Source organism: Engystomops pustulosus, chromosome 5 (genome assembly GCF_040894005.1).
Source record: "Engystomops pustulosus chromosome 5, aEngPut4.maternal, whole genome shotgun sequence".
In the NCBI taxonomy this organism is placed as follows: Eukaryota; Metazoa; Chordata; class Amphibia; order Anura; family Leptodactylidae; genus Engystomops; species Engystomops pustulosus.
The window spans coordinates 126,681,986-126,709,744 of record NC_092415.1 but is presented as its reverse complement, the minus strand read 5'-3'; the positions used below and the strand labels follow the sequence as shown (position 1 = coordinate 126,709,744).

The window sequence follows — 27,759 nt, the reverse complement described above, 5'->3', positions numbered from 1 at the left end:
CTCACATGTTGTGTACTACTACATCCTCCGCTTATGGGCTATTGCACACCACGTGCACTCTCTCCAAAGATGTTTGGAGAGATCCTTCTACTGCCCATTCTGGTATTTGTACATTGTAATGAAGTCTCCCCTCAGCCGTCTTTTTTCTAAACTGAATAATGCCAAATTTTGTAATCTGTCATTGTATTCTAGTACCCCCATTCCCCTAATACTCTTGGTTGCTCTCCTCTGCACCCATTCTACTAAATGTCCTTTTTATACACTGGTGTCCAAAACTGTACACAATATTCCATGTGTGGTCTGACCAGTGATTTGTAGAATGGCAAAACTTATCATGAGAATCTAATACTCTCTTGATACATCCCATAATTTGATTTGATTTAGCAGCAGCTGCCTGGCTCTGGTCACTAAAATTAAGGTTACCAATACCGTTAAGCCTTTTTCAGATGCAGTTTTACCAAGTAATTGACTGTTTAGAACATAATTGTACCTTTTGTTTTTATTGCCTAATTGCATAACTTTACATTTATCTACATTAAACCTCATCAACCATTTCTCCACTCCACTCCTCTCGCCTCCACAAATCCTTCTGTAATGCTTTACTATAGGCCTCAGTATTAATTACTTTACACAGCTTAGTATCATCTGCAAATTTTGAAACTTGACTATGTAAACCCACTACCCAAGGTCATTAATAGAAATATTAAAAAGAAGTGGCCCAATACTGACCCCTTTGGCACACCACTGGTAATGATATCTAGTTGAAAGGCGGGTTGTCTTCATTTGAATTTATACAGGAGAATAAAAACATACCTGCTTTAGAATTTTTAACCTATGCAAAGATTAAATCCTTTTTAGGAATGATCAAGGATATTGTTTGAAAAATTATAATAATCCAAACTCTTGGTTATTTGGATTTTTTAAGATCAAAATACAAAACTACTAGCGGAACTTCTTTTTTTTAAAAACTGTATTTATTGAGTTTTTCCAATTTTATAGGAAAACTGGGACCCACAGAAGAAAGGGGAGGGAAAGGAAGGGGTATGGAAAAAAAAGAAGGGAGAAGTTCTATCAGGTCACTATGTTCCATTGAATTCAGAATGACGATTCCAGTTCTCTTTAGCCGTTAGTGGGATCCTTTTCCAGCTTAAAGTAGAAATCCATAAGGTTTTGGCTCATAGAATGATGGCCTCACAGGAAAGTTTCATCCAGTTCTGGGAGAAAGGACAGGAGTGGGAGGGGGGAAACACACAATATAATTAACACAAAACAAAACCAAAGAATCATGGCACTTGCCCATCATCTCATCCCTGGAGGTTACATTGCCCCCCCCCCCCAGCCCAAGCATGATGTATTATAAGATGTTACCACATTCATATATTAGATTACAAACACTTATATTCCTGATCCAATTTTAATCAAGTTCTATCGGGGCATCTCCCACAAGTTGTCGTTCTTGGTACCACACTGTGTTCACAAAGAAATTTCTGATATCTCGCCTCATCTCTGGTGACCGCACACTGATAAAACTTTCCCAAGTGGTAAAAAAGGACTGTACTCGCTTTTCCCTACTCAGGGAGGTTTCTATCCAGTCCATACGCATTATATACGTGAGCCTGTCTAGAAACATTCTTAAAGGAGGAGTTGTGCGGCTGAGATAGGTTTGGAGGATGCTTTAACAACCCGCTCCCGCTCCCGCTACTGCTGTCAGTAATCACTAACACCCTCTCGTATAACGTTGAGTTTCTGTATCCACATAGCCAAAGATGGCTCATAGAGGGTCCCTAGGGGCATACTTTGTAAGATATTTAGTTGTAAAGGCTATAATTGTGTGCCAGAAAGGCTGGATAACCGGGCATGTCCACATACAATGATATAGGCGGCTCCCTCCTCATGACATCTCCAGTATGCTGTTGTGTCATATATACCCATATGAAACCCTGTAGTTGGAGTGATGTATGAGCGGTGCCACAACTGAAGGTACATCTCCTGGAAGCTTGGCGAAGGCAAATATCTATAGGCCTTAGTCATGGCCTTTAGGAGCTGTGATGGGGTGATAGATGGGTCGTCTAACTGCCACTTAGTCAAGGGAGCAGGCCAGTTCTCATAGTCTAGTGGGGGGTGAAGGAGGGCATAATTTTAGGGAGATTTGTTTGTATTGGCCATTGGTCCTATTAAACAAAGCTCTGCAGCTGGTGTTCCAGTAATTTGCTTTTAAGTTTGCTAAACCCTCTCAGCATATTTTGGCCTGCATGTTTGGAAAAAACGCAATCTGCAGGTCGGGGAATTTCTCCTGTAGTTCTGTAATTGTAAGGATTAATTTATCGGTATCATGTAGCAGCTGTGCCACTGTGCGAATTCCAGCCCTAAACCATGTATAGAAATTGCGGTGTGGGTGACCATGTTGAAAGTTAGGGTTGCGGATAAATGACAGATGCGGTGAGTACAAGGGATCAAGGTTGAAATGTCTTAGGGGTTACATCTCGTCTGTGTGGTCAGGCGGTCATATGTGGTATGTAACAAAATATGAAGATGTCTGTGTAGATGGAGGTGCTGTGCATCCAGTCTCTAATCAGCCTCCTAGTAGCTGCTAGATTGTATACCCTAATATTAGGGAAGTTGAGGCACCCATTAAGCTTGGGTTGTTGGAGGATGTGAAACACTATCCTTGGGCGACGTCCCCCCCAGATGAATTTCCGGTAGAGTTTATTAATCTTTTGGTGTTAAAGTCAGGGGCAGAGACTGTGTAGGAGATGTAACAGCTCAGGGAACTCTACCATCTTAAGTAGATTGGCTCTCCATATGAAAGAGAGGGAGTGATGTTGCCATTTGGAGATTGTCTGTACCAGGTTTTGTAGGTAGGGGGCTGTGTTTGTGTTGTAGAGCTTGGTGGGTTGTTTTGTAATTTGTACGCCTAGGTACGTGAGGGAAGTGGTTTGCCACTTAAAGGGGAAGTTCCTTGTCCAGATGGCCTATCCGGGCCTCTCAATAGTATGGCCTCTGTTTTGTCCAAATTTAAAGAGTAGCCTGACAGTCGGCCTATCCTACATATGTCCTCCAGTGCCGGTTGTAAACATGTCTTAGAGTCAGACACTACCAGTAATAGATCCTCTGCAAAGGCAGAGACTATGATCTCTCTGGTTCCCAGTTGTATTCCCTGAAAACTGGAGGTGGTCAGTGGTAGAGCAGGGGGTCAAGAGAGATATTGAAAAGAAGACGGGATATTGGACAGCCCTGTCTGGTTCCTCTAAATATATCAGTTTGTGGAGTGTTCCTTTTATTAACCATGATCATTGTGTGGAATCCTGTATATAACAAGTTGATTCTACCAAAGTTCTTTTGGCCCAATGTTGCTTGTAAGAAAGGCCAGGAGACCATATCAAAGGCCTTCTCCGCATCAAGCCCTAACAGCATTGAGACCTGGCCCTCGTTTTCTCTAGGTAGTGATATTAATCCTCCGACTGAATATCTATGCGAGCAATGCAAATACATCATGCAGTGCTAAAAATGCTGTATGCACACCAAAATAGAGGGTTTACAAATATGTAAACATATGATGTTGGTTGACCCAACCCCAAAAGGTCATAGGTCAATCATTATAGTAACTACATGGTCAGCGAGACAAAGTATGCAGAAAGTATGTACAGATGAAGGGAAAGATACAACCAGTAGGTCTCCGCTAGTGGACCGGCATCCAGTCAGAGGAGGTAAGTGTGGACAGGGGCGACAGGCTCCCCACGCATTTCTTCGTATAAAAAACCCGGCTTCCTCAGGGGTATATAGCCCTGAACGAATGTGACTCACCTTATATACAGTCCCCATATCATCAACCACCCTGGGCGGCGTATTACTGAGGTTACGGCGCACGACCGGGAAGTGGGTGCACGCATTCCGAAAATGACACAATCAAGTAGCGCATGCGCATCCCCGGGTTTGGATGTTTGAAAGGTAACCTTAGTAACCACATGACGTACCGTCCACTATGGATGCAGCAAGATCAAATACTGCGGTGCCTGACAACATAATTATTAGATGAAAGGTGTGTGTGTACCACACATTGATCTGGTGGATAACAATTAAGTTGCCAGAAATAAGATAATGTGCACATAGAGGTATGTAGATACAGAAATGATGGCAGAGCAAGACGCTTGCTCATCAAAGTATGCCATTAGAACACTCTTCGCAGGCGTGTGCTTTTGTGTGTAAGCACGTAACCCCTGCTATTAAGTACAAATAAAAGAAATAAGTCTGGGTGGCAGATAAGACAAGGACTGAAAAGAAAGGTGAGTCCATCCCTATTAACAATACAATAAAAGAAGTTGTATCTTTGCCAAAATAAACGTCTGTCTCTGTGAAGTTTCAATGTCCTATATGTCATATTCAGCTAAGGTAGGCAAATCGATAATAAGAAACATACACATAAATGAATATTAAACATATTTGTCACATTGTGGGCCAACATATACCATTGGCACCTATAAATAACACAGTAATCTATGATATGGACCAAAGTATGGGTAGCCGTGTATGTGTCAGTGGTGTCAAATATAAAAATGGTATTACTTATCCATGTCAGGAAACAGGCGATTAGACTGTTGGTGAAGTATTCTAACTTGTAGAGCCCAACCCGTCCCGGACTGCAGGAGGACTTCTATATTCTGGCTCAGGTTAACGAGATGGGGGACTAGTAGGCCCCCTCCAGGGATCTGCAATAACAGGAAGAATGATGAGCAAGTGCCACACAGGAATAACAAATAACTAGAAACATAAACAAAAAGCATTGTAAGCATTTTAAAGTGCAAACTTCAAGTGATATAGGCTCCCCATATTTTCGCCATATTTCAGCCCATATTTAAATGTCATTTAGCTTCCGCTGGATCTTTGAACATCAAGGTGCGTCCATTGTGTTGAACTCGCAGGCAGGGTATTGGAATCGTGTGCCCTGGTCGTATAGATAGCGGCAAACTTCTACAAATCACTTTCTACGCTGTGATACAAGGCCAGAGAAGTCCTGAAATAAAAGGATGTGATGCCCTTGGATTGTGAGCTGTGCCTGGCTTCTGTAGGCTCTGAAGATTTTTTCTTTCGTTGCCCAATGAAGGTTTTTAGCAATGACTGGCATAGGACGTCCTCCTCCATTATCCCTCGGTGGCCCTATACGATGCGCCCATTCGATGGTCATAGGGGGACAGTTAATTTGAAGGGCTCTCGGGAGATCTTCAGTGAGATATTTTGTTAACGTTTGCCCAGTGATTGACTCCGGGAAACCCACAAATCGCAGATTATTTCTATGGTCTCTGTTTTCCAATTCCTCCAGCTTGTTTTGTAGAGATTCCTCCATTGTGATTCTTTGTAGCACTGATTGTTCTAAGGCAGCAACCGAGGTTTCTGTGGCCGCGACTCTGGTTTCCAGCTCTCCTATGCGCTGCGCGTTGTGGGTGATTTGCGTTAGTGCATTGTTAATAGAGGTGTGAAGGGCTTCCAGTCTCTTGTCTATAAAAAGCATCAGGACTCGGGAGACTTCTTGGGCAACAGCCGCTGCCCTATCATGTGTGGGCTCCGGTGATGAAGGTGCATCATAGACAGGTGACAAATTTGGAGGAGAAACGTCATCCGGAGGCGAGAGCGGTGAACTTGATGCTTCATCTTGGGGACGTACATAAGGGGTGGCTCTGCCTTGCGTGCCCTTGCGGACTGGCCTCTGGTCCTTTTCAGTAGCTTTAAGTCCTCTTTGGGAGGTAGGTTGTGAGGCTTTAGTAGGCATATTTTACTGTAGAGGCAATAAAAACCTTTCCATGCCCTGGTGCCAGAGGAAGATATAATGAGAGGAGGCGAAGTTGGGGAGTAGGTGAAGCAGAATCACTTCATATGTTGTTCAAAAGTCCACTGATGGAACAGCAGCTATACAGTTGCTATATTGTAGTGGGCAGGATGCAAGTTATGGGGTTATTTCAGCACTCCACCAATCGTATGTCCAGAGTAGCATATGATGCGGGAATCCGGGCAGCAATGAAGTTAGCAGAGTAACTCTATTACAGGGTATGATGCTGGGATCCGGGTAGCAGTGAAGATAGCTGAGTAACTCTATAACAGCAAAATAAAACAAGATTTTGGAAACTAAAGATCAGGCTAGTTGTTCAGAAATGACGGCGCAATGAGAGAAGGGAAGGAATGGGAGTCCAGTATTCCTTATAGTCACAAATTGTCTAAGAAGCTTTTCCCTCTGCATCAACGTCTTTCAGGTATTCAATGTAGATGTGGGACAGTACCTTTAAATCTGGTAAGCGATGTAATAACAAGGTAAGATCATCAGGTTCTCCATGTGTCACTGGCTCTGCGATGTTCACGTGGATCCCATGTTTCCACTTGCGGTATGCAGCGGGCGGCTGTGTGAGTTACTATTTCCTCCAGATGGAAACTCGATCGCAGCGCTTTTGGTTCCGCTTTACTCCGTAGTGGTCCGTATAGGAAAGAAAGGGATATGGAAAAATAGTGCAGCAGAGCTTCTATTTAGTGAAGAAAATGTTTTAATATTATACTCACAAAAGTAGATTAAAAAACAGGCCTTAAAAATAGATTGTGGTGCACGTTCGGCGTCAATACCCGACTCGAGTTTCGCCTGTAGCGGCTTCTTCCGGGGTGGCCGTCGTGCACAAGTTAGGATTTTTTTATAGTTACCTATACCACACACTTCCTACAAGGGGTGGCCGTCGTGCACAAGTTAGGATTTTTTTTATAGTTACCTATACCACACCCTTCCTACAAGGAAGGGTGTGGTATAGGTATCTATAAAAAAAAAAAATCCTAACTTGTGCACGACAGCCACCCCGGAAGAAGCCGCTACCGGCGAAACTCGAGTCGGGTATTGACGCCGAACGTGCACCACAATCTATTTTTAAGGCCTGTTTTTTAATCTACTTTTGTGAGTATAATATTAAAACATTTTCTTCACTAAATAGAAGCTCTGCTGCACTATTTTTCCGTATCCCTTTCTTTCCTATACGGACCACTACGGAGTAAAGCGGAACCAAAAGCGCTGCGATCGAGTTTCCATCTGGAGGAAATAGTAACTCACACAGCCGCCTGCTGCATACCGCAAGTGGAAACATGGGATCCACGTGAACATCGCAGAGCCAGTGACACATGGAGAACCTGATGATCTTACCTTGTTATTACATCGCTGACCAGATTTAAAGGTACTGTCCCACATCTACATTGAATACCTGAAAGACGTTGATGCAGAGGGAAAAGCTTCTTAGACAACTCTATAACAGCGTATGATGCTGGGATTCTAGTTGCAGTGAAGATAGCAGAGTAACTCTGTAACAACATATGGTGCCGGGATCCGGGTGGCAGTGAAAATAGCAAAGTAACAACTACAGCATATGATGCGGGGATCCAGGTTTCACTGAAGATAGCAGAGTAACTCTTTAACAACGTATGATGCTGGAATCCGGGTAGCAGTGAAAATACCAGAGTAACACAGCTTCAGCATATGATGCAGGGATCTGGGTAGCAGTGAATATAGCAGAGTAACTCTATAACAGCATATGATGCAGGGATCCAGGTATCAGTGACGACAGCAGAGTAACACAAGAACAGCTGGGGAATTATGGTGTCAGGATTGTCTGGCTGTGTAGGGATGTCAGTGCTCAGTAGGCAGCAGTGGTATTTCTGCAGCGCTTTAGCACTAGCACTCCTCAAGGCCTCACTACCGCCAGGACGAACCACGTGGCGGCTCCAAGATGGCAGGTTCTTCGTGGCTCAATTCAGCAACTTTGGATGCTCCAATAGCTCAGCGGGTGGTGAGGTGAGATGGAGCTCGGCTCCCTGCAGCAGAGCAGAGCCTGAGATGGTCAGCCCGCCACCTCCAAGATGACTGACGGCCCCACGTGTGGCGGGGCTTCTATTAGCCGGACACCGGGTCTAAATGCATTGCAGCAGCTCCGGTACCAGCAACTCCCCCGCAGGTGGAAGGAGGCCTGCACTTCACTTCCGCATCCCGAAGCAGGCACAGAGAGCCGAGACAGCTGTGTACGGGGAACGTGGCGTGGAGCCGAGGTAAGATGCGGCCATCCATGATGCCCTGCCCCCAGAATTCCCTACCTTAAAGTGTAACCATCATGTTGATTTGTTGTAGGGCAGTTAATTTTAATCCATTTTGCAATTTGATTAGTTACCCGAATCTTGCTTCCTCTTGTATTCTGCAGCCTTCCCCCTGTTGTTAGTGACTCCTTAGATTGGTGTTGCTAGGCACATTCTGCCTTCACTGAGCTGCTGACTACGGAGGGAGAGACATGCCCCTTTCTCTCCCTGTTATCAGCTGTTTACCTTATGGTTTAGTACTCAAGCACTCAATCATGTGCTGCCAGGAGCCCTCACTAATGTAATAACCAAACAACTACACTTATCTCTCCCTCAGCTTTCCCTACACATGTATATAAACAAAAAATTCCACACAGACACAAACTGCAGATCCATTAGAATCTACCCTCCCCCATCACCTCACACTCCACAGCAGAAAGTTGCAGGAGAGACTCTCCAAGTCTTCTAGCTGTCTCGTCATGTGCTGTGCTGAAGTTTTACACAGATAGGTACAGTGCCTACAAGTAGTATTTAACTCCCTGCAGATTTAGCAGATTTGATAAGAAGCAAATAAGTTAGAGCCTTCAAACTTCAAACAAGAGCAGGATTTATTAACAGATGCATAAATCTTACAAACCAAAAAGTTATGTTGCTTAGTTAAATTTTTATAAATTTTAAACATAAAAGTGTATGGGGGCCTAAGGCAATGAATAAGGAGATCCACAAGTTACAGAATGGTGGTGAGGATATATGTACCAGTAAATTTACTTTAAATCAGACAAATAACTGTGGAAAATTAAATTGTATGTTCACAAATGCCAGAAGTATCACAGGCAAAATGGGTGAGCTTGAGGCTCTTGATATTAGAGGAACAGTTAGATGTTGTTGGTGTAACAGAGACATGGCTCGATGCATCGCATGCTTGGGGTGTTAATATTCAAGGTTTTACACTCTTTCGGAAAGACAGGGCAAATAGGAGGGGAGGTGGTGTATGTCTGTATGTCAGAAGAGACTTAAGAGTCAGTGGTCTCAGAAGAGTGTGAGGAGGCTGAAACTTTGTGGGTTGAAATTCAAAGCCAAGAGATCTTTGAGAAAATTATTTTTGGTGTAATATATAGACCCCCTAACATCTCTGAGGAAATAGAGGGTCACCTACCTTATATACTCGAGTATAAGCCTAGTTTTTCAGCACAAAAAAATGTGCTGAAAACCCAAACTCGGCTTATACTCGAGTAAAAAATATATAGGTTTTACCAGGTTTTTGTGGTAAAATTAGGGGCATCGGCTTATACTTGGGTCGGCTTATACTCGAGTATATACGGTATATAAACAGTTGGAGCGGGACCGTTGTGATAATGGGAGACTTTAACTTTACAAATATTCACTGGGGTCAGGGCTCTTCTTCATCTGTGAAGGGGAGACATTTTATCAACTTTCTGCAGGATAATTTTATGTTGCAGCTTGTAGAAGATCCCACAAGAGGTGACGCATTGTTGGACCTTGTGATTTCTAACAATGAGGAGATTATCCAAAATGTCAGTGTCCGGGAACCCCTTGGGAACAGCGATCATAATATAATTATGTTCCTCTTAAATTTTGAAAAACAGAAACAGGTGGGAAAATCGAAAACTTTGAATTTTAAGCGGGCTAATTTCCAGAAATTCAGGGCTGCACTACTGGATATAGACTGGGATCAGATTCTGTCAAATGAAGATACTAATGTTAAATGGGAGAAATTCAAATCTATCCTGGGTTTTTATACTTCTAAATTTATTCCAATAGGTAACAAGTATAGACGGGCTAGATTACACCCCGCGTGGCTGACAGCTACAGTTAAAAGGGCAATTAATGAGAAAAGGAGGGCATTCAAAAAATATAAATCTGACGGGTCACCTGAGGCTTTCAATACTTACAAAAAACTTACCAAAATCTGTAAAAAAGAAATCAAATCAGCCAAAATACAAAATGAAAGACAGGCTAAAGATAGTAAAACAAATCCCAAGAAATTTTTTAAGTATGTCAATGCAAAAAAAAATGGGTCGGAACAGGTTGGACCCCTTTATTCTGAAAATGGGGCATCGGTGACTGGAGACCAAGAGAAGGCGGAGATACTTAATAGGTTTTTTAGCTCCGTTTATACGATAGAAGAAAGAACTTCTGACGTGGGTGGTGCCAGTGCGGGTGGATCCTGTGATATACTAGACTGGCTGAATGTAGACATGATCCAATCTAAGCTCAATAAAATCAATGTGTACAAAGCTCCTGGACCAGATGGGTTACACCCCAGAGTTCTTAAAGAACTCAGTTCTGTTATTGCTGTACCGCTGTCTAACATCTTCAGGGATTCCGTAATGTCTGGTGTGGTGCCAAGTGACTGGCGTAAGGCAAATGTGGTGCCAATATATAAAAAGGGCTCTAGAACTTCGCCAGGCAATTACAGGCCTGTAAGCTTAACTTCCATTGTGGGGAAAATACTGGAAGGGTTAGTAAAAGACTATATACTGGAGTATGTGACATCAAATAGTATAATAAGTGACAGCCAGCATGGGTTTACTAAGAATAGAAGTTGTCAAACTAACCTTATCTGCTTCTATGAAGAGGTGAGCAGGTGCCTGGATGGAGGAGCAGCTGTGGATATTGTGTTCTTGGACTTTGCAAAGGCATTTGACACTGTCCCTCATAGATGCCTGATGGGTAAAATTAGAGCTATTGGTTTGGCAGAAATCATTTGCAATTGGATTGCAAACTGGCTGAAGGATTGTATCCAGAGAGTTGTGGTCAATGATTCCTATTCGGAATGGTCACCAGTTATGAGTGGTGTACCCCAGGGTTCTGTGCTTGGCCCACTACTATTTAATATATTTATTAATGATATAGAGGTAGGAATTAATAGCACTGTGTCTATTTTTGCAGATGACACCAAACTGTGTAGTGTAATGCAGTCTATGGAGGATGTTCATAGGCTGCAGGGTGACTTGGACAAACTGAATGTTTGGTCATCCACTTGGCAAATGAGGTTTAATGTGGATAAATGTAAGGTTATGCACCTGGGGGCCAATAATCCAAAGGCAAAATATGTACTTGGGGGAGTAAATCTGGGAGAGTCCCTTGTTGAGAAGGACCTGGGGGTACTAGTAGATCATAAATTGAGTAACAGCATGCAATGTCAAGCAGCTGCCTCTAAAGCTAGTAGGATCTTGTCATGTATCAAAAGTGGTATGGACTCTCGTGATAGGGATGTAATATTACCACTATACAAGGCATTGGTTCGGCCTCACCTGGAATATGCTGTCCAGTTCTGGGCACCGGTCCATAAAAAGGATGCCCTGGAGCTGGAGAGGGTTCAACGTAGAGCCACAAAAATGATAAGGGGTATGGAGGGTCTTAGTTATGAGGAAAGATTAAAACAACTAGATTTATTTAGTCTGGAAAAGAGGGGACATGATTAATTTATTTAAATATATGAATGGTCCATATAAAAATATGGTGGTAAGTTGTTTCAGATTAAATCAAATCAAAAGACGAGGGGGCACTGTCTCTGTTTGGAGAAATCAAGGTTTATTCACCGGGGACGACAGGGCTTTTTTTTACTATGAGAACGGTCAATCTGTGGAATAGCCTGCCTCAGGCGCTGGTCACAGCAGGGACAGTAGAGAGCTTCAAGAAGGGTCTAGATGCCTTTTTAAACCTAAATAACATTGATGGTTATGTTATATAGAATTGTTTCCCCTAAATCCCTTCCTCATCCAATCCCTTCCCTTCCTTGGTTGAACTTGATGGACAAGTGTCTTTTTTCAACCGTATAAACTATGAAGTGTGGGTCAATTATTACTCAACCCCTAGGTTTAATATTTTGTGGAATAACCCTTGTTTGCAATTACAGCTAATAATCGTCTTTTATAAGACCTGATCAGGCCGGCACAGGTCTCTGGAGTTATCTTGGCCCAATCCTCCATGCAGATCTTCTCCAAGTTATCTAGGTTCTTTGGGTGTCTCATGTGGACTTTAATCTTGAGCTCCTTCCTCAAGTTCTCAATTGGGTTAAGATCAGGAGACTGACTAGGCCACTGCAACACCTTGATTTTTTCCCTCTTGAACCAGGCCTTGGTTTTCTTGGCTGTGTGCTTTGGGTCGTTGTCTTGTTGGAAGATGAAATGACGACGCATCTTAATATCCTTGATGGAGGAGCGGAGGTTCTTGGCCAAAATCTCCAAGTAGGCCGTGCTATCCATCTTCCCATGGATGCGGACCAGATGGCCAGGCCCCTTGGCTGAGAAGCAGCCCCACAGCATGATGCTGCCACCACCATGCTTGACTATAGGGATGGTATTCTTGGGGTCGTATGCAGTGCCATCCAGTCCCCAAATGTCACGTGTGTGGTTGGCACCAAAGATCTCGATCTTGGTCTCATCAGACCAGAGAACCTTGAACCAGTCTGTCTCAGAGTCCTCCAAGTGATCATGAGCAAACTGTAAACGAGCCTTGACATGACGCTTTGAAAGTAAAGGTACCTTACGTGCTCATCTGGAACGGAGACCATTGCGGTTGAGTATGTCACTTATGGTATTTACTGAAACCAATGTCCTCACAGCCATGAGATCTTCACGGAGCTCCTTCCTTGTTGTCCTTGGGTTACCCTTGACTCTTCGGACAAGCCTGGCCTCGGCACGGGAGGAAACTTTCAAAGGCTGTCCAGGCCGTGGAAGGCTAACAGTAGTTCCATAAGCCTTCCACTTCCGGATGATGCTCCCAACAGTGGAACCAGGTAGGCCCAACTCCTTGGAAAGGGTTTTGTACCCCTTGCCAGCCTTGTGCCCCTCCACGATCTTGTCTCTAATGGCCTTGGAATGCTCCTTTGTCTTTCCCATGTTGTCCATGTATGAGGCTGTTCACAAGTTTGGGGAGGGTCTTAAATAGTCAGAAAAGGCTGGAAAAACAGATAATTAATCCAAACATGTGAAGCTCATTTTTCTTTGTGCCTGAACTACTTCTTAATACTTTACGGGAACCAAACAGAATTCTGGTGGTTTGAGGGGTTGAATAATAATTGACCCACACTTTTATGTTTAAAATTTATTAAAATTTAACTGAGCAACTTAACTTTTTGGTTTGTAAGATTTATGCATCTGTTAATAAATCCTGCTCTTGTTTGAAGTTTGAAGGCTCTAACTTATTTGCTTCTTATCAAACCTGCTAAATGTGCAGGGGGTTGAATTCTACTTGTAGGCACTGTAGATAGATAGAAAGGATATACATAGATAGATAGGATATACATAGATAAATAAATAGATGAGAGATAGATAGCTATTGTGTCATTTGGCAGCAGCAGGTGCTTGTAATGAGGTGACAGGAGGCAGGTCCCACCTCTCCATCTTGCTGATTGTAGTTTTTTTGAGAGCTGGAAACCGTGGTTGCTATGGGCCAAAAATGTACTAAATGAGGATCAAGAGCCAAAATACTTTGAGGAATGATTCCCAGGGCACCTGGATTGTTACACTTTAAGGCATAGCCCCATTTCTTGTATTTTGACATGCATCACTTTATATGGTTATGGTTACTTTTGAACATTGTTACTTATCAAAGCATTTCTGAAATTGTTTTGCCCCACATGTTGTACTTAATTTTAGTGGTAAATTTTGGCTGATAAGTTTATTTCCAAAAAAAAGAAAAATTAGCAATTTTCAAAATTCGAAATAATCGTGTTTTCAGGCAGATAGATTTACCATTTACATTTTCATAATTTTTTAAATGTCTGGATAATTTATTTTGATGTCACACGGCTTACAAATCGAATATGGCTTTTCCATATTTTCATAATTTACTATTTTGGGGATAATTGCCGTTTTGAATAAAATTTTAAATATTTAGCATTAAAACCACCCTACATAATCAACCCATTTTCAAATCTGCACCCCTCAAGCTATCAGAAACAGCTTTTAGGAAGATTGTGAACCCCTTGAAATTTAGAATGGTCAAATTTTGTCAGTTATATGTTCATTTAGCCCTAAAATTTACACATTTCCAAAAGATAAAAAGAGAAAACCCATCTTACAATTTGTTCTGCAATTTCTGCCGAGTGCAGAGACCCTCCACATGTGGCCGTTACTTGTTTTATGGGCGCGCAGGAGGGAAGGAGCGCCCTGCTGCTTGCAGGATTTTAGTGCTCTCATTGGCCCCTTTTGTAGGCTATACAATTTTAGCTTTTTAGTTACTGGGGCCATTTTTTGCGGAATGAGATAATTTTTCCATTGTTAGCATTTTTGGGTTGGTATCCCCCATTGTTGAAAATTTATGAACTTTTATTTGAGGTCAGGAGTAGAAAAGTATCAATTCTGTACTGGATTTTTTACTCTTTTCTTTTTTTTTGGTGTTCATCGTATAGCCTAATAATCATGTTATCTTTATAATGTGGGTCGATACGATTACGGGAATACCATACTTGAATATTTTTTCTTCTGTTTTACTAAATTTGCCAAATAAAACCCTAATGCCGGGAAAAATCAATCATTTTTGCATCGCCGTCTTCCAAGTGGCATAAAATTTTTCTAGGAGTACATGTGTACATCTGGAGTACACTGCACAAGTATTGCAGTTAATATATTTTTTTATTCTATAAGGGGAAACAGGACTTTTCCCTCTATAGAATAAACAATTAAATTAACTGCGATACTTGTGCAGTTATCTACCTTATCATTTGCCCTTGTGGACTAAAGTATGTAGGAGAAATGGAAGCAAGCTAAAAATAAAGATAGGGAACATATAAGGACTAAAAAAAAGGACTAAAAATTCTAAGTCTATCGGGAAGTCTTTCAGGAAAAGCATAATAAGAACCCGAAGGAGCTGCTTTTCTTTGGCCTTGAAGCCGTTAAAGATAACTGGAGGGGTGAGGAATTTGAATAAAAAACTCAACATTATGGAAGGTTTTTGGATCTATCAGTTGGACGCTCTCCAGCCCCATGGTCTCAATATATACTTTGAGCTGAAGAGTTTTCTGAACTGAATCCTATGAGGTGATGCTTAAAAATTTTATTTATGAGAGGTCGGCTTCACATGTTTTAGTGAATACACACAAAATATCAACATTTCGGGAAGTCTATTTGATTAACCCCTACGGGACTCAGCTTCTTTTGGCCTTAAGGACGCGGCCCCATTCTTCAAATCTGACCTGTGTCACTATAAGTGGTTATAGTTTTGGAACGCTATGAGATATCCAGGGGATTTTGAGTTTGTTTTCTCGTGACACATTGTACTTCAAATTAGTTTAAAAATTTGGATGATATCTTTTGTGTTTAGTTATGAAAAAAAAAAAAATTTGGCAGAATTTTGAAAAATTCTTTATTTTCAACGTTCTAAATTCTCTACTTTTGATGCAGATAGTCATAGCACCCAAATAAATTCATAACTTACATTTCCCAAATGTCTGCTTTATGTTGGCATGGTTTTTTAAGATTCCACATATTTTACTAGAATGTTATGAGGCTCAGAATTTGGGTGCCATTTTTCACATTTTTTGTAAAATCACCAAAACCTGTATTTAGATGGACCTGCTCAACTTCTAATTGACACTGAGAGGCCTAAATAATAGCAAGACTCATAAATTACCCCATTGTGGAAACTACACACCTCAACGTATGAAAAACCACTTTTAAGAAGTTTGTTAACCCTTTACGTGTTTTATAGGGGTTAAAACAAAATGGAGGTGCAGTCTGCAAATTGTAATATTTTTTCACAATACACCCATTTTGGGTGGAAAATTAAACATTTACAATGGATTAAATGAATAAAGGCTCCACAAAGTTTGTTACCCAATTTCTCCCGAGTACACGGATACTCTACATGTGCTGGTAACCTGCTGTATGGGCGCACGGCCGGGCATAGAGGGGAAGGAGGCGCCATCCAGATCAGATTTGCTATGTCATTTTGTACAGGCTATAATTTTTTTCTTTTTTTTTTAATGTGGACCTATAGGGGCTTATTTCTTTTGCCACATGAGATGCACTTTTCTGGTACGTAATTTGGGGGAATCTATAGGCTAATTGGTGAGATTTTATTAACTCTTTGTTGGTGGAGGAAATGAAAATCATCACTTTTCATGAAGATTTTTATGGGGGTTTTTTTTTGGCTGTTTACCATACCATAAAAATAGTATATTATTTTTATTCTTTGGGTTGCCACGATTACAAAAAGACCTCATTTATATATATTTTTTATTTTTTTCCCATTTTTACTGCATAAAAAGTAATTTGGCAAAAATGTTGTTAATTTTAGCATCACCGTCTTTCATATGCATAACTTTTTTATTTTCCGCCTCACAAATCTGTTTAAGAGCTTATTTTTTGCAAGAAGGATTGTTCTTTTTAGTGGTCTTATTTTAGAGTGCATAACATTTTTTAAATCCCTTTTTAGAGCATTTTTATAGGGTATTAATTGAAAATGATCTTTTTTCTGGAGCTTTTTTTTGTTTTGTTTTTTACGGGGTTCACTTTGCGGATCTAATAACGATTCTGTTTTATTATGCAGATTGTTACGGACGCAGGGATACCAAATATGTGGGGGTTTTGTGTATTTTATTCAATTGTACTGAATAAAAACCAATTTGGAGAAAATCTTGTTCATTTTAGCATCACCATCTTTTCATATGCATAACTTTTTTATTTTTCAGCTGACAAATCTGGTTTTTGCGAGAAGAGTTGTTCTTTTTAGTGGGCTTATTTTGGAGTGCATAACATTTTTTAAATTACTTTTTAGAGCACTTTTTTATAGGGTATTAATTAAAAATTATCTTTTTTCGGAACGTTTTTGCGTTTTTTTTTCTACGGCGTGTACCGTGCGGGTCCAGTAACGATTCTGTTTTATTATACAGATTGTTACGGACGCGGCAATACCAAATATGCGGGTTTTTTTGTGTTTTTGATACTTTATTAAGTGTTTTTATGGGAAAGTGACATTTTAGGGGCTTATATTTTTATGTATTTATTTTTTATTTATTATAATGTGTAGTGTTAAGTGTTTTTGCATATTTTTACTTATACATACTTGAACTTGAACCAGTGATGCTCTGATCACTGGTTTAAGTTCAATACACTGCTCTACAATACTATTTTATTGTAGAGCAGTGTAAACTGTCTGAGCAAGCTTGCGCATGCTCAGACAGTTTACAGTCAGACCCGGAATGGGTCTGACTGCCATGGAGACCGGGCAGCTCCGGGGCACATGCCAGTCCTCGGAGCTGCCCAGAAGTGGATCGGATCCCCCGGTAAGCGGCACGGGGGATCCGATCCACAGCGCAAACACCCTTACAAGCCGCGGTCATGTTTGACCGCGGCGTGTAAGGGGTTAACACCCGCGATCGGAGCCGGCTCCGATCGCGGGTGTTAGCGCAGGCTGTCAGCTGTACTAGACAGCTGACAGCCGCTGCTTCTGGTACCGGCTCCGTTCGTGAGCCGGTGCCAGAAGCAGGACGTTATAGTACTATAACGTCCTGGTGCGCCTAGGGGTTAAAAGAAACATCTCCATAGACACTTTGAATCATGTTGATAGCGTATCAATAAGTGCCTTTGGCAATAAAGTGTGTGCAAGATATAGATTGCAAATACGCAACACTTAGTCAATACTAAGTATGAACGATCCTCTGTATACTGCGGATGAATTTACCTTGGCGGAGGGGACCTTCTGTGTAGCTGTATTTGGGAACCTTGTGATGGGTAGAGGGGAGGGGATGGCTGAAGGTGTGTGCTGAGGCTGATCTTTGCTTGGCCCTCAGTTTGGAGCTTACGACTGATTAGGAGAATGACTAGCATACGCACCAGAATCCAGCTGGATAATATAACCCATCGGTTTTTATTATGTACGACATACCTGACGAATGTTGACAACCAAGTTGACATTTGGTATGAATTTGCAGTAAGTTTTTGTACAATCTAATGAGGCTGAAAATGGGAGTATGGGATTGGTTTACAAAAAGTGTATTTTATTTGTGAGTTTATTAATGCAAAACAGTGTGGGATGAAAGGATATGGGAGAGATTTTGTCTTGTATACATATGTAACAGCAACACACGCAAGACCACGATGGGCTAGCAGGGGAGAGTTCTTTTAGGATTCTGAGGGTGTTTAGTTACAGGATATAAGGCCTAGGTAGATAAGCACATGTTCCACAGTCTCTTTGAATGGTTTATTTACAACAGTATGAACACTTCAGTCAGCAATCACTGTAATAATATTCCAAGACAAGTTCTAGGAGCTGGGGCAGTGACTTCAGTACCTGATGTATGGAGGCTGAGGTGTTTCTGTGCTCCAGTGTCCTCCCACAGCAGATGTCTCTGGATCCTCTTGTAGAGGAGCTTTTACAGTTAAATATAACGAGGCTCATTTATTAAGGGTCCGAACGCCGCACTTTTGTCGGGTTTCCCGAATATTTCCGTTTTGCTCCGAATTGCTCCGGGATTTTGGTGCTCACAATCGGATTGTGGTGCATTGCGCCTGCTTTCACGCAACAGAAATCGGGGGCATGGCCGTCGGACAACCTGACGGATTCGTAAAAAACGCATAATTTATAAAACGAATTGTGTCGCAAGATCAAGCACTCAAATGCACCAGGAAGAAGAAGATGAACTCTGGTGGACCTTGGTGCAGCAGCGAAATTTGCTGGATATTGGGCACACGACCTTAGTGAATCCCGGCAGACCCGAATCCACGTCGGACAACACGCTGTGGGATCGTGACTGGACCGGGTAAGTAAATGAGCCCCATTCTCTCTCTGTCCTGTTCAGAAAGATTTTGTGCTTCCAGCTCTTTCTAATGTGCCTTTTCCCACAGGGCCTATTCTTGCCTTTTTGCTGCCTGAGGCAAAAATCTTAATTGCTCCCCCCTCCCATCATAAGTAAGAAGTCCTAGCAGACTTGTGCGAGACACATCTTTGGCTACTGAAGAACCAAGGCTATGTTTACACCTTCTGGTTGAACTGCACTTTTAAACGCAATCCAACCGGAAGGGATGGCGGGGCTTGGCCGATTGCATATGCATTTTATTTCACATGAAACGCATATGCGATTGGGCCAAGCCTCTCCTCCTTCCTGTTGGATTGTACACAGTCATCATATATAGTCTTCACATACCAAACACTGTATATTATACAATCACACACACAACATATACATACTATACAGACTTTTATGCATACTGTAAATAAGCTATGTATACACCATACATATTAACCCATTAAGGACGCAGCCTGTTTGCAGGTTAAGGCTCGCAACTTTTTTTTGAAATTTGACCAGTGTCTCTTCCTGTGGTAATAACTTTTCAACGCTTTAAGATATCTCTGTGATTTTGAGATTGTTTTCTCGTGAGACATGGTAGTTTATGTTAGTAGTGTCATTTCGGTGATCCGTTCCTTTTTTGGGGGGTAAAAATTCAAAAATTTAGGAAAAATTTGAAAAAAATTACTATTTTCAAAGTTTCAAATGTTATACTTTTTAGACAAAAAGTGATACCACAAATTTTTTTTGATAGAAACCTTTTGCCATTGGTCTTCTTTTTATATACATTATTTGTTTTAAGTTTCCATTTTTTTTATGGATGTGAGAAGGTTTGAAGTTTTAGTAGCAACTTCTCAGATTTTCTTGAAATTTGAAAAATGCGAACTTTTTGGTTATCAATTCAGTTTGGAAGTGCCCTATAAAGGCTTATGTACTATATACCCCCACATTTTATGAACCTAACATCTCAACCTATTCAAATCAGCATTTAAGAAGTCTGTTAACCCTTTAATTATTTTTGCGGAATCATATGAAAATGGAGTGGAAATTTTGAAATTTCAATTTTTGATTTCAATCTTTCCAATTTAGCCCTAAAATGGATACATTCGGAAGGAATTTGAGGTAAATATATATATTCCTAATTTCTTGCCCTGCTTCTTCCGAGTACGGCAATACCAGACATGTGGATGTCAGCTGCTGTTTCCCCGCACAGCGATGTCCAGAACAGAGTTAGCGATACTGGGAATTTGGAAAGCCAATTTGGCTGCAAATATTTTGTGGTGCCACAGTGTAATTGAAGAGCCCCTGAAGTAAAAGTACAATAGAAAACCCCCCAAAATGTCACCATTTCGGAAACTAGACCCCTCAAAGAATTTATCGGTGGTTGTGGTGAGCATGTTAACCCCCGACACGCTGGTCAAAATTGAATGCAGAGAAAATGGTGCAGAGTAAAAATTGCGTTTTTATCTCAAAAATGTCATTTTAGTGCCTCGTGTACTGTGCCCAACCCATGCCACTTTAGACAAACACCCCAAAAATCATTCTGCGGGTTGTCCCGAGTACAGCAATACCACACATGTGCCAATAATTTACAGGCTGGGCACACGGCAGGGGTCAGGAAGAAAGAAGCACAATTTAGGTTTTCAAGCTTCGTTTTCACTAGATTGGTAATGGGGGGTACCCCTGAGGTACCAGTACAATAGAAACCCCCAAGTAGTGAACCCATTTTGGAAAGGGCACCCCTCAAAGAATGTATGTAGGCTTGTATGAGCATTTTAACCCCCAACACGCTGGCCAAAATTGAATGCAAAGTAAAGGGTGCAGAGTGAAAATTGTGTTTTTATCTCAAAAATGTCATTTTAGTGCCTCATGTACTGTGCCCAACCCATGCCACTTTAGACAAACACCCCAAAAATCATTCTGCGGGTTGTCCCGAGTACAGCAATACCACACATGTGCCAATAATTTACAGGCTGGGCACACGGCAGGGGTCAGGAAGAAAGAAGCACAATTTAGGTTTTCAAGCTTCGTTTTCACTAGATTGGTAATGGGGGGTACCCCTGAGGTACCAGTACAATAGAAACCCCCAAGTAGTGAACCCATTTTGGAAAGGGCACCCCTCAAAGAATGTATGTAGGCTTGTATGAGCATTTTAACCCCCGACACGCTGGTCAAAATTGAATGCAGAGTAAATGGTGCAGAGTAAAAATTGCGTTTTTATCTCAAAAATGTCATTTTAGTGCCTCATATACTGTGCCCAACCCATGCCACTTTAGGCAAACACCCCAAAAATCATTCTGCGGGTTGTCCCGAGTACAGCAATACCAAACACGTGCCAATAATTTACAGACTGGGCACACAGAAGGGATGAGAACGGAAGGAGTGAAATTTTGATTTTCCAGCTCCGTTTTCACACGTTTGGATTTGGAGTGCCATGTCATGTTGGCAGGGCCCGTGAGGTGCCAGTGCAATAGAAACCCCCAATAAATGACACCATTACGGAAACTAGACCCCTCAAAGAATTTATCGGTGGTTGTGGTGAGCATTTTAACCCCCGACACGCTGGTCAAAATTGAATGCAGAGTAAATGGTGCAGAGTAAAAATTGCGTTTTTATCTCAAAAATGTCATTTTAGTGCCTCATATACTGTGCCCAACCCATGCCACTTTAGACAAACACCCCAAAAATCATTCTGTGGGTTGTCCCGAGTACAGCAATACCACACATGTGCCAATAATTTACAGACTGGGCACACAGAAGGGATGAGAACGGAAGGAGTGAAATTTTGATTTTCCAGCTCCGTTTTCACACGTTTGGATTTGGAGTGCCATGTCATGTTGGCAGGGCCCGTGAGGTGCCAGTGCAATAGAAACCCCCAATAAATGACACCATTACGGAAACTAGACCCCTCAAAGAATTTATCAGTGGTTGTGGTGAGCATTTTAACCCCCGACACGCTGGTCAAAATTGAATGCAGAGTAAATGGTGCAGAGTAAAAATTGCGTTTTTATCTCAAAAATGTCATTTTAGTGCCTCATATACTGTGCCCAACCCATGCCACTTTAGACAAACACCCCAAAAATCATTCTGCGGGTTGTCCCGAGTACAGCAATACCACACATGTGCCAATAATTTACAGGCTGGGCACACGGCAGGGGTCAGGAAGAAAGAAGCACAATTTAGGTTTTCAAGCTTCGTTTTCACTAGATTGGTAATGGGGGGTACCCCTGAGGTACCAGTACAATAGAAACCCCCAAGTAGTGAACCCATTTTGGAAAGGGCACCCCTCAAAGAATGTATGTAGGCTTGTATGAGCATTTTAACCCCCAACACGCTGGCCAAAATTGAATGCAAAGTAAAGGGTGCAGAGTGAAAATTGTGTTTTTATCTCAAAAATGTCATTTTAGTGCCTCGTGTACTGTGCCCAACCCGTGCCACTTTAGACAAACACCCCAAAAATCATTCTGTGGGTTGTCCCGAGTACGGCAATACCACACATGTGCCAATAATTTACAGGCTGGGCACACGGCAGGGGTCAGGAAGAAAGAAGCACAATTTAGGTGTTCAAGCTTCGTTTTCACTAGATTGGTAATGGGGGGGTACCCCCGAGGTACCAGTACAATAGAAACTCCCAAGTAGTGAACCCATTTTGGACAGGGCACCCCTCAAAGAATGTATGTAGGCTTGTATGAGCATTTTAACCCCTAAGGTGCTGGCTAAAATGTAATACAAAGTGAGTAGTGCAGAGAAACAATTGTATTGCAATTTATCAAATATGCCATTGAAGTGACAAAAGTATTTTGCTCAACTCATGCCACTGGGGAAAAACACATCAAAAATCATTCTGCGGGTTACCCCGGTTAGGGCAATACCCCATAGGAGGCAATAATCTGTAGGATGGAGACACGACAGGGCTCAAAAGGGAATAACTTGTTGGAGCACAGACATTGTACATTTTTTTTTTCTTTTTGGCATCATGAAAGATTTGTAGATGCCAATAGGAGCCAGTACAGTAGAAACCCCTAAGAACTGACCCTATTTTGGAAACTACACCCCTCCATGAATTAATCTAGGGGTATAGTTAGCATTTTAACCCCTCAGGTGGACCCCTGAAAAAGTGCATAATGGATAGTGCATAGTAAAAAATATCCATTATGTCATTTTGTGCCCAGCTGCTGCCATGGGAGACAAACACCCTAAAAATCATGATGCATGTTTTCCCGGGTAAAGCATACGGGACAGTAATCTACAGGCTGGGCACATGGCAGGGCTTAGAAGGGAAGGTGCGGCATGCGGCATGATGTATAAGCTGTGCGTCAGGGTAACAACAGGGTACTCTAAAAATCCAGGGATGTATGATAAATTCGGAAGCAATCTTTCATACATAACCCTGGTTTTTCTGGGCATGTCTCACAGTGATGAATGGTGTCCTTCCGAATGCCATTTTTGGAGCACACCCTGCACCTCTTTTGTGTCCTTCCCTTGCTGGCTGTTTGGGGAACTACTCCTGGAAAGTGCTGCCCTGGTACAATACGTGATGGGGCCTCACTTCCAGATGTGCTAGCACTCCCCCCTTCCTGGTCTCCAAAAAGAAAGTACTTCATTACCACCTCTTGAAATTCCAGGAAAGTTCCCCTCTGGCCGGCATATCGATGCAACACATAAGCATTATACAATGCCATCTGCATGATGTGCACGGCCAGCTTCTTGTACCACACCCTCGACTTCCGCATGGCATTGTACGGCTGAAGCACCTGGTCAGACAAGTCCACCCCTCCCATGTATTTGTTATAATCTAAAATACAGTCTGGCTTGGGGGTTTCTGTACTGGCACCTCGTACTGGGACAGGGGTGGTGGTGTGCTCATGTATTGTGGTTAATACAAGGACTTCTCTCTTGTCCTTGTACTTAACACACAATACAGAGTCGCTGTATAGTGCCCTGCTTTCGTGCCTTTTAAGTTTTTGCCCAAGCAGCGACTTAGGGAGACCTCTGTGATTTCTGCGTACAGTGATTTCTGGAAGAGAGGCACTTGAACAGGGTGGTGCTGGTGTAGAAATTGTCCAGGTAGAGGTGGTAGCCCTGGTCCAGCAGTGGGTGCACTAAATCCCACACTATCTTCCCTGTAACACCCAGGAAGGGGGGGCATTCTGGGGGCACTATAGTGGAGTCCTTCCCTTCATATATCCTGAACTTGTATGTGTACCCTGATGAACTTTCGCACAGCTTATACATCTTCACACCATACCTTGCCCTCTTATTGGGCAGGTACTGGCGGAAGTGAAGTCTCCTTTTGAATTGTACCAGGGACTCGTCTATGCTCACATGTTTGGCGGGGGTATATGCCTGGGCAAACTTGGCACTAAAATGATCTAATATGGGCCTGACCTTAAATAACCGATCATAACTGGGGTCACCTCTGGGTGGGCACTGTGTGTTGTCAGTGTAGTGCAAAAACTTATGGATGGCTTCAAAGCGCATCCTGCTCATTGCCATGCAGAACATGGGGGTGTGGTACAGTATATCTGAGCTCCAGTAGCCCCTGATTGAAGGCTTTTTTACTATCCCCATAAGGAGTATTATGCCCCAATACTTGTGCATCTCTGCTGCAGTGACAGGTGTCCACCTGTAGGGTTGTGCATAAAAGGACGTGGGGTTTTGGGCAATATGTTGTGCAGCGTAGAGATTTGTCTGAAATATAATAATATTCAGCAGCGCCTCATCAAAAAAAAACTTTAAAAAGTCCACTGCTCTGAGCCCTGTCGTGTCAAAGTTAATTCCAGGATGGCCCAAAAAGTCAGGGACCTGAGGGGTATAATTATCTGGGGCTACCCATGTGGGGTCAGTGGAAGCCCCAGACGCTTCTCCTGCAGAAGTCCCAGGCACTTCTCCTGCAGAAGTCCCAGGCACTTCTCCTGCAGAAGTCCCTGGAACCCTACGGCGCCTTCTTGGGGGTCCTTCCAGGTCACTGGAAGATGAGCAGGAGGATGATGATAGGTAAAAGGGACCATCATCCCCACTAGCTGACTCGGTGTCAGAGGCAAGCATGTTATATGCCTCCAACACGGTGTACGTCTTCTGAGACATTGCACCCAAAAAAAATAGAGAACTAGAAAAGTTAGATAATGTGCACCAAACTACACGGATAAACCGTCTAGCAGGCACACAAAAAAAAAAATAAATAATGCACACCAAACTACACGGACAAGCCGCACAGATGGCACACACAAAAAATAATGTGCACTAAACTACACGGACAAGCCGCACAGAAAGCACACCAAAAAAAAATAATGCGCACCAAACTACACGGACAAGCCGCACAGATGGCACACACAAAAAATAATGTGCACTAAACTACACGGACAAGCCGCACAGATAGCACACAAAAAAAAAAAAAAGATGATGCGCACCAAACTACACGGACAAGCCGCACAGATGGCACACACAAAAAATAATGTGCACTAAACTACACGGACAAGCCGCACAGATAGCACACACAAAAAAAAGATAATGCACACCAAACCACACGGACCAGCCGCACAGATGGCACACAAAAAATAATGCGCACTAAACTACACGGACAAGCCGCACAGATAGCACACAAAAAAAAAAGATAATGCACACCAAACCACACGGACCAGCCGCACAGATGGCACACACAAAAAATAGCTAAGTACGGGTACACCTACGGCGCTCTGGAAAAAAATATTACAAGGCACCGAAAAAAAACCTATGTGCACCACGCAAAAAGGCGCTACAAATGCACCTAGCTTGCCCTAAGACAAACTAACTACCGCTAAGACTGCTAAAGATTCTGTGCACCGCTATTCACACGGCGCACTGAAAAGTGCGTCCAGTGCAGAACAACGCTAACACAGCGCACTGAAAAGTGCGTTTGGGTTCAGAAGGGACAGCCTAAAATCGCTGTAATTGGCCAGTCAGGTTTGACTGGCCAATCACGGCGATCGGCGGGCGGGACCGATTTGATCGGTCGGGTGACAGAGACAGGAACTCCTCCTGCCTCTGTCACCCAAATCTCGTCTCGATGTCACCACGTCTCGCGACGTGGTGACAATTCTAAAATAGTATGCGCTCGCGCCGTAGCTGTACAGCGCTGAGCGCTAATCGTCGGAAGCTGCGCAGTACAGCTACGGCGCGGAGCGCTAAGGGGTTAAACATTTAAATATCGGTAAACATAAATACCTATTCATGTCATGGTGTCTGTCAACTTACAACAAAATCATAGCACTATATTTCTTCACAATTGTCTGTCAATAAAATCTGTAATGGAGGTAAAAAACTGATAAACAAATCTTTACAATTACACCTATATAATACACACCTATGAGCATATACATGTGCAACACCCTCGCCGATGCAATGGCGAGGTAGGGTTTGCGAATACGTCCCACCTGCATGTAATCCCATTACACAACATGGTTCTGATAGGACATAGGGATATTGCAGTGGTTAATCCTGCCTGGCAAGGCAGAGGTTAAGTATTTTGTATGATGCAAGATGCTATTGTCCAATGATATGTGTTACATCCTGTGCTCTGTAAGCTGAGATGTGATTGGAGGAGCAGCCACCACCTGACCAAAGGGAGGTAATAAAACCTCTGGCCAGGAATGTTCTGGAGGATTATTCTAGTGTGGAATCCTAGGAGAATCAGTGAGTGAGTGAGAAATCTCTGTGTAGCCCATACCAGAGCAGGAGGAGCCTAGCCCCTGCCTCTGAAGAGTGGAGTATTAGACTAGAGTTAGTGTAGTGAGGAAAAGGGGTATCATCTTACCTTTAAAGGTGATACCTGAAGCCCTACAGGACGAGCTGAAGCTTCCTACCAGGACACAGCTGCCTCCCAGCCTGCCCTCTACATCCAGGCTGGTGAACTATCTCCTGAGGCTCCCTCCAACTCACATCTCAGCACTCCATCTACCTGTTAAAGGCACGTTGCTGCGGTTCCTGCGGTTCAAATAAAGAACTGTAAGTTGTTTTCTTCAACTTCTGTCTCCGTCTGGTCCCTGCTAATACGGCTGCCTTCATCACCGGCACCCTGTCCATCACCCAGAGACTCACACTCGGGACATTAAGGGGTTACCCCAGGGAGATCCGCTATAGCAGCCTCTCCCTCATCATTTCTTGCCAACACCACCCTTCTGGAGACCTGCCAGGCTGTAGGACAGCCCTCCGGTTCCCCCGTACCAAGCACCGTGACCATAGCGTGCTTCGGCCGCAACCGCCAGCCACTCCGGTACCGCGGGCCCCGGCTGTCTCCAGGCCGCACCGCAAAGGGCTAGGCCCCGGTGGGGGATGTTGCACATGCTTTAAGTATATAAAGTATATACATATTAGCACACTCATGTAATACACACAAAGATCCTCCTGCTACTGTGAGTGCACTCACCCAGTTTATACTTAGATCCACTGGTTGTGCTGTGCAGGCCCCATTCTTATCTCTTAACTGCACCTTCATAAAGACCCTGGAACACCACGAGTGCTTCCACAGTGCTGCAGCCTGCACAACCAGTGGATCTAAGTATAAACTGGGTGAGTGCACTCACAGTAGCAGGAGGAGGCAGCGATGACCTGACCTCTTCATAGATGTCTTCAAGTAATGCAGAGCAGAGAGTGCACAGCAAGAGGAAATGGGTCTGGATCTTTCACCTGTCTCTCCCCAGGTCCAGACTCTGGCTGCTCTCATAATCAATTATATGCATATCTTGGAGATACACAAATAATTGATTATATTCTCACTTTTGGACCTGTAATCTCCCTTCCACATCAGGTTTGTTACATCCCTGTGTCTTACCTCAGACAAGTAGTCGACAGATGAGCAGATGAGTCAGAGCAACGTTGCTCACACTGTCATCCTCAGGCATCCGCCACTACGTACAGACTCACACGTGACTATGCTT

The 27,759-nt window shown here is 42.8% G+C and overlaps 1 protein-coding gene and 1 long non-coding RNA gene across 11 annotated transcripts in view; one reads left to right on the top strand and one right to left on the bottom strand.

The window, feature by feature from the left end:
* TMEM245 (transmembrane protein 245) overlaps positions 1–27,759 on the top strand; it is a 757,127-nt gene that overhangs the window by 626,870 nt on the left and 102,498 nt on the right. The gene's annotated exons all lie outside the window — the stretch shown is intronic.
* Positions 979–27,759, bottom strand: LOC140134185 (uncharacterized). Its single transcript, XR_011856104.1, has 3 exons — positions 27,654–27,759; positions 4,564–4,706; positions 979–1,214 (listed from the first exon to the last, which is right to left on the bottom strand). It is a non-coding gene; the product is annotated as an uncharacterized lncRNA (long non-coding RNA).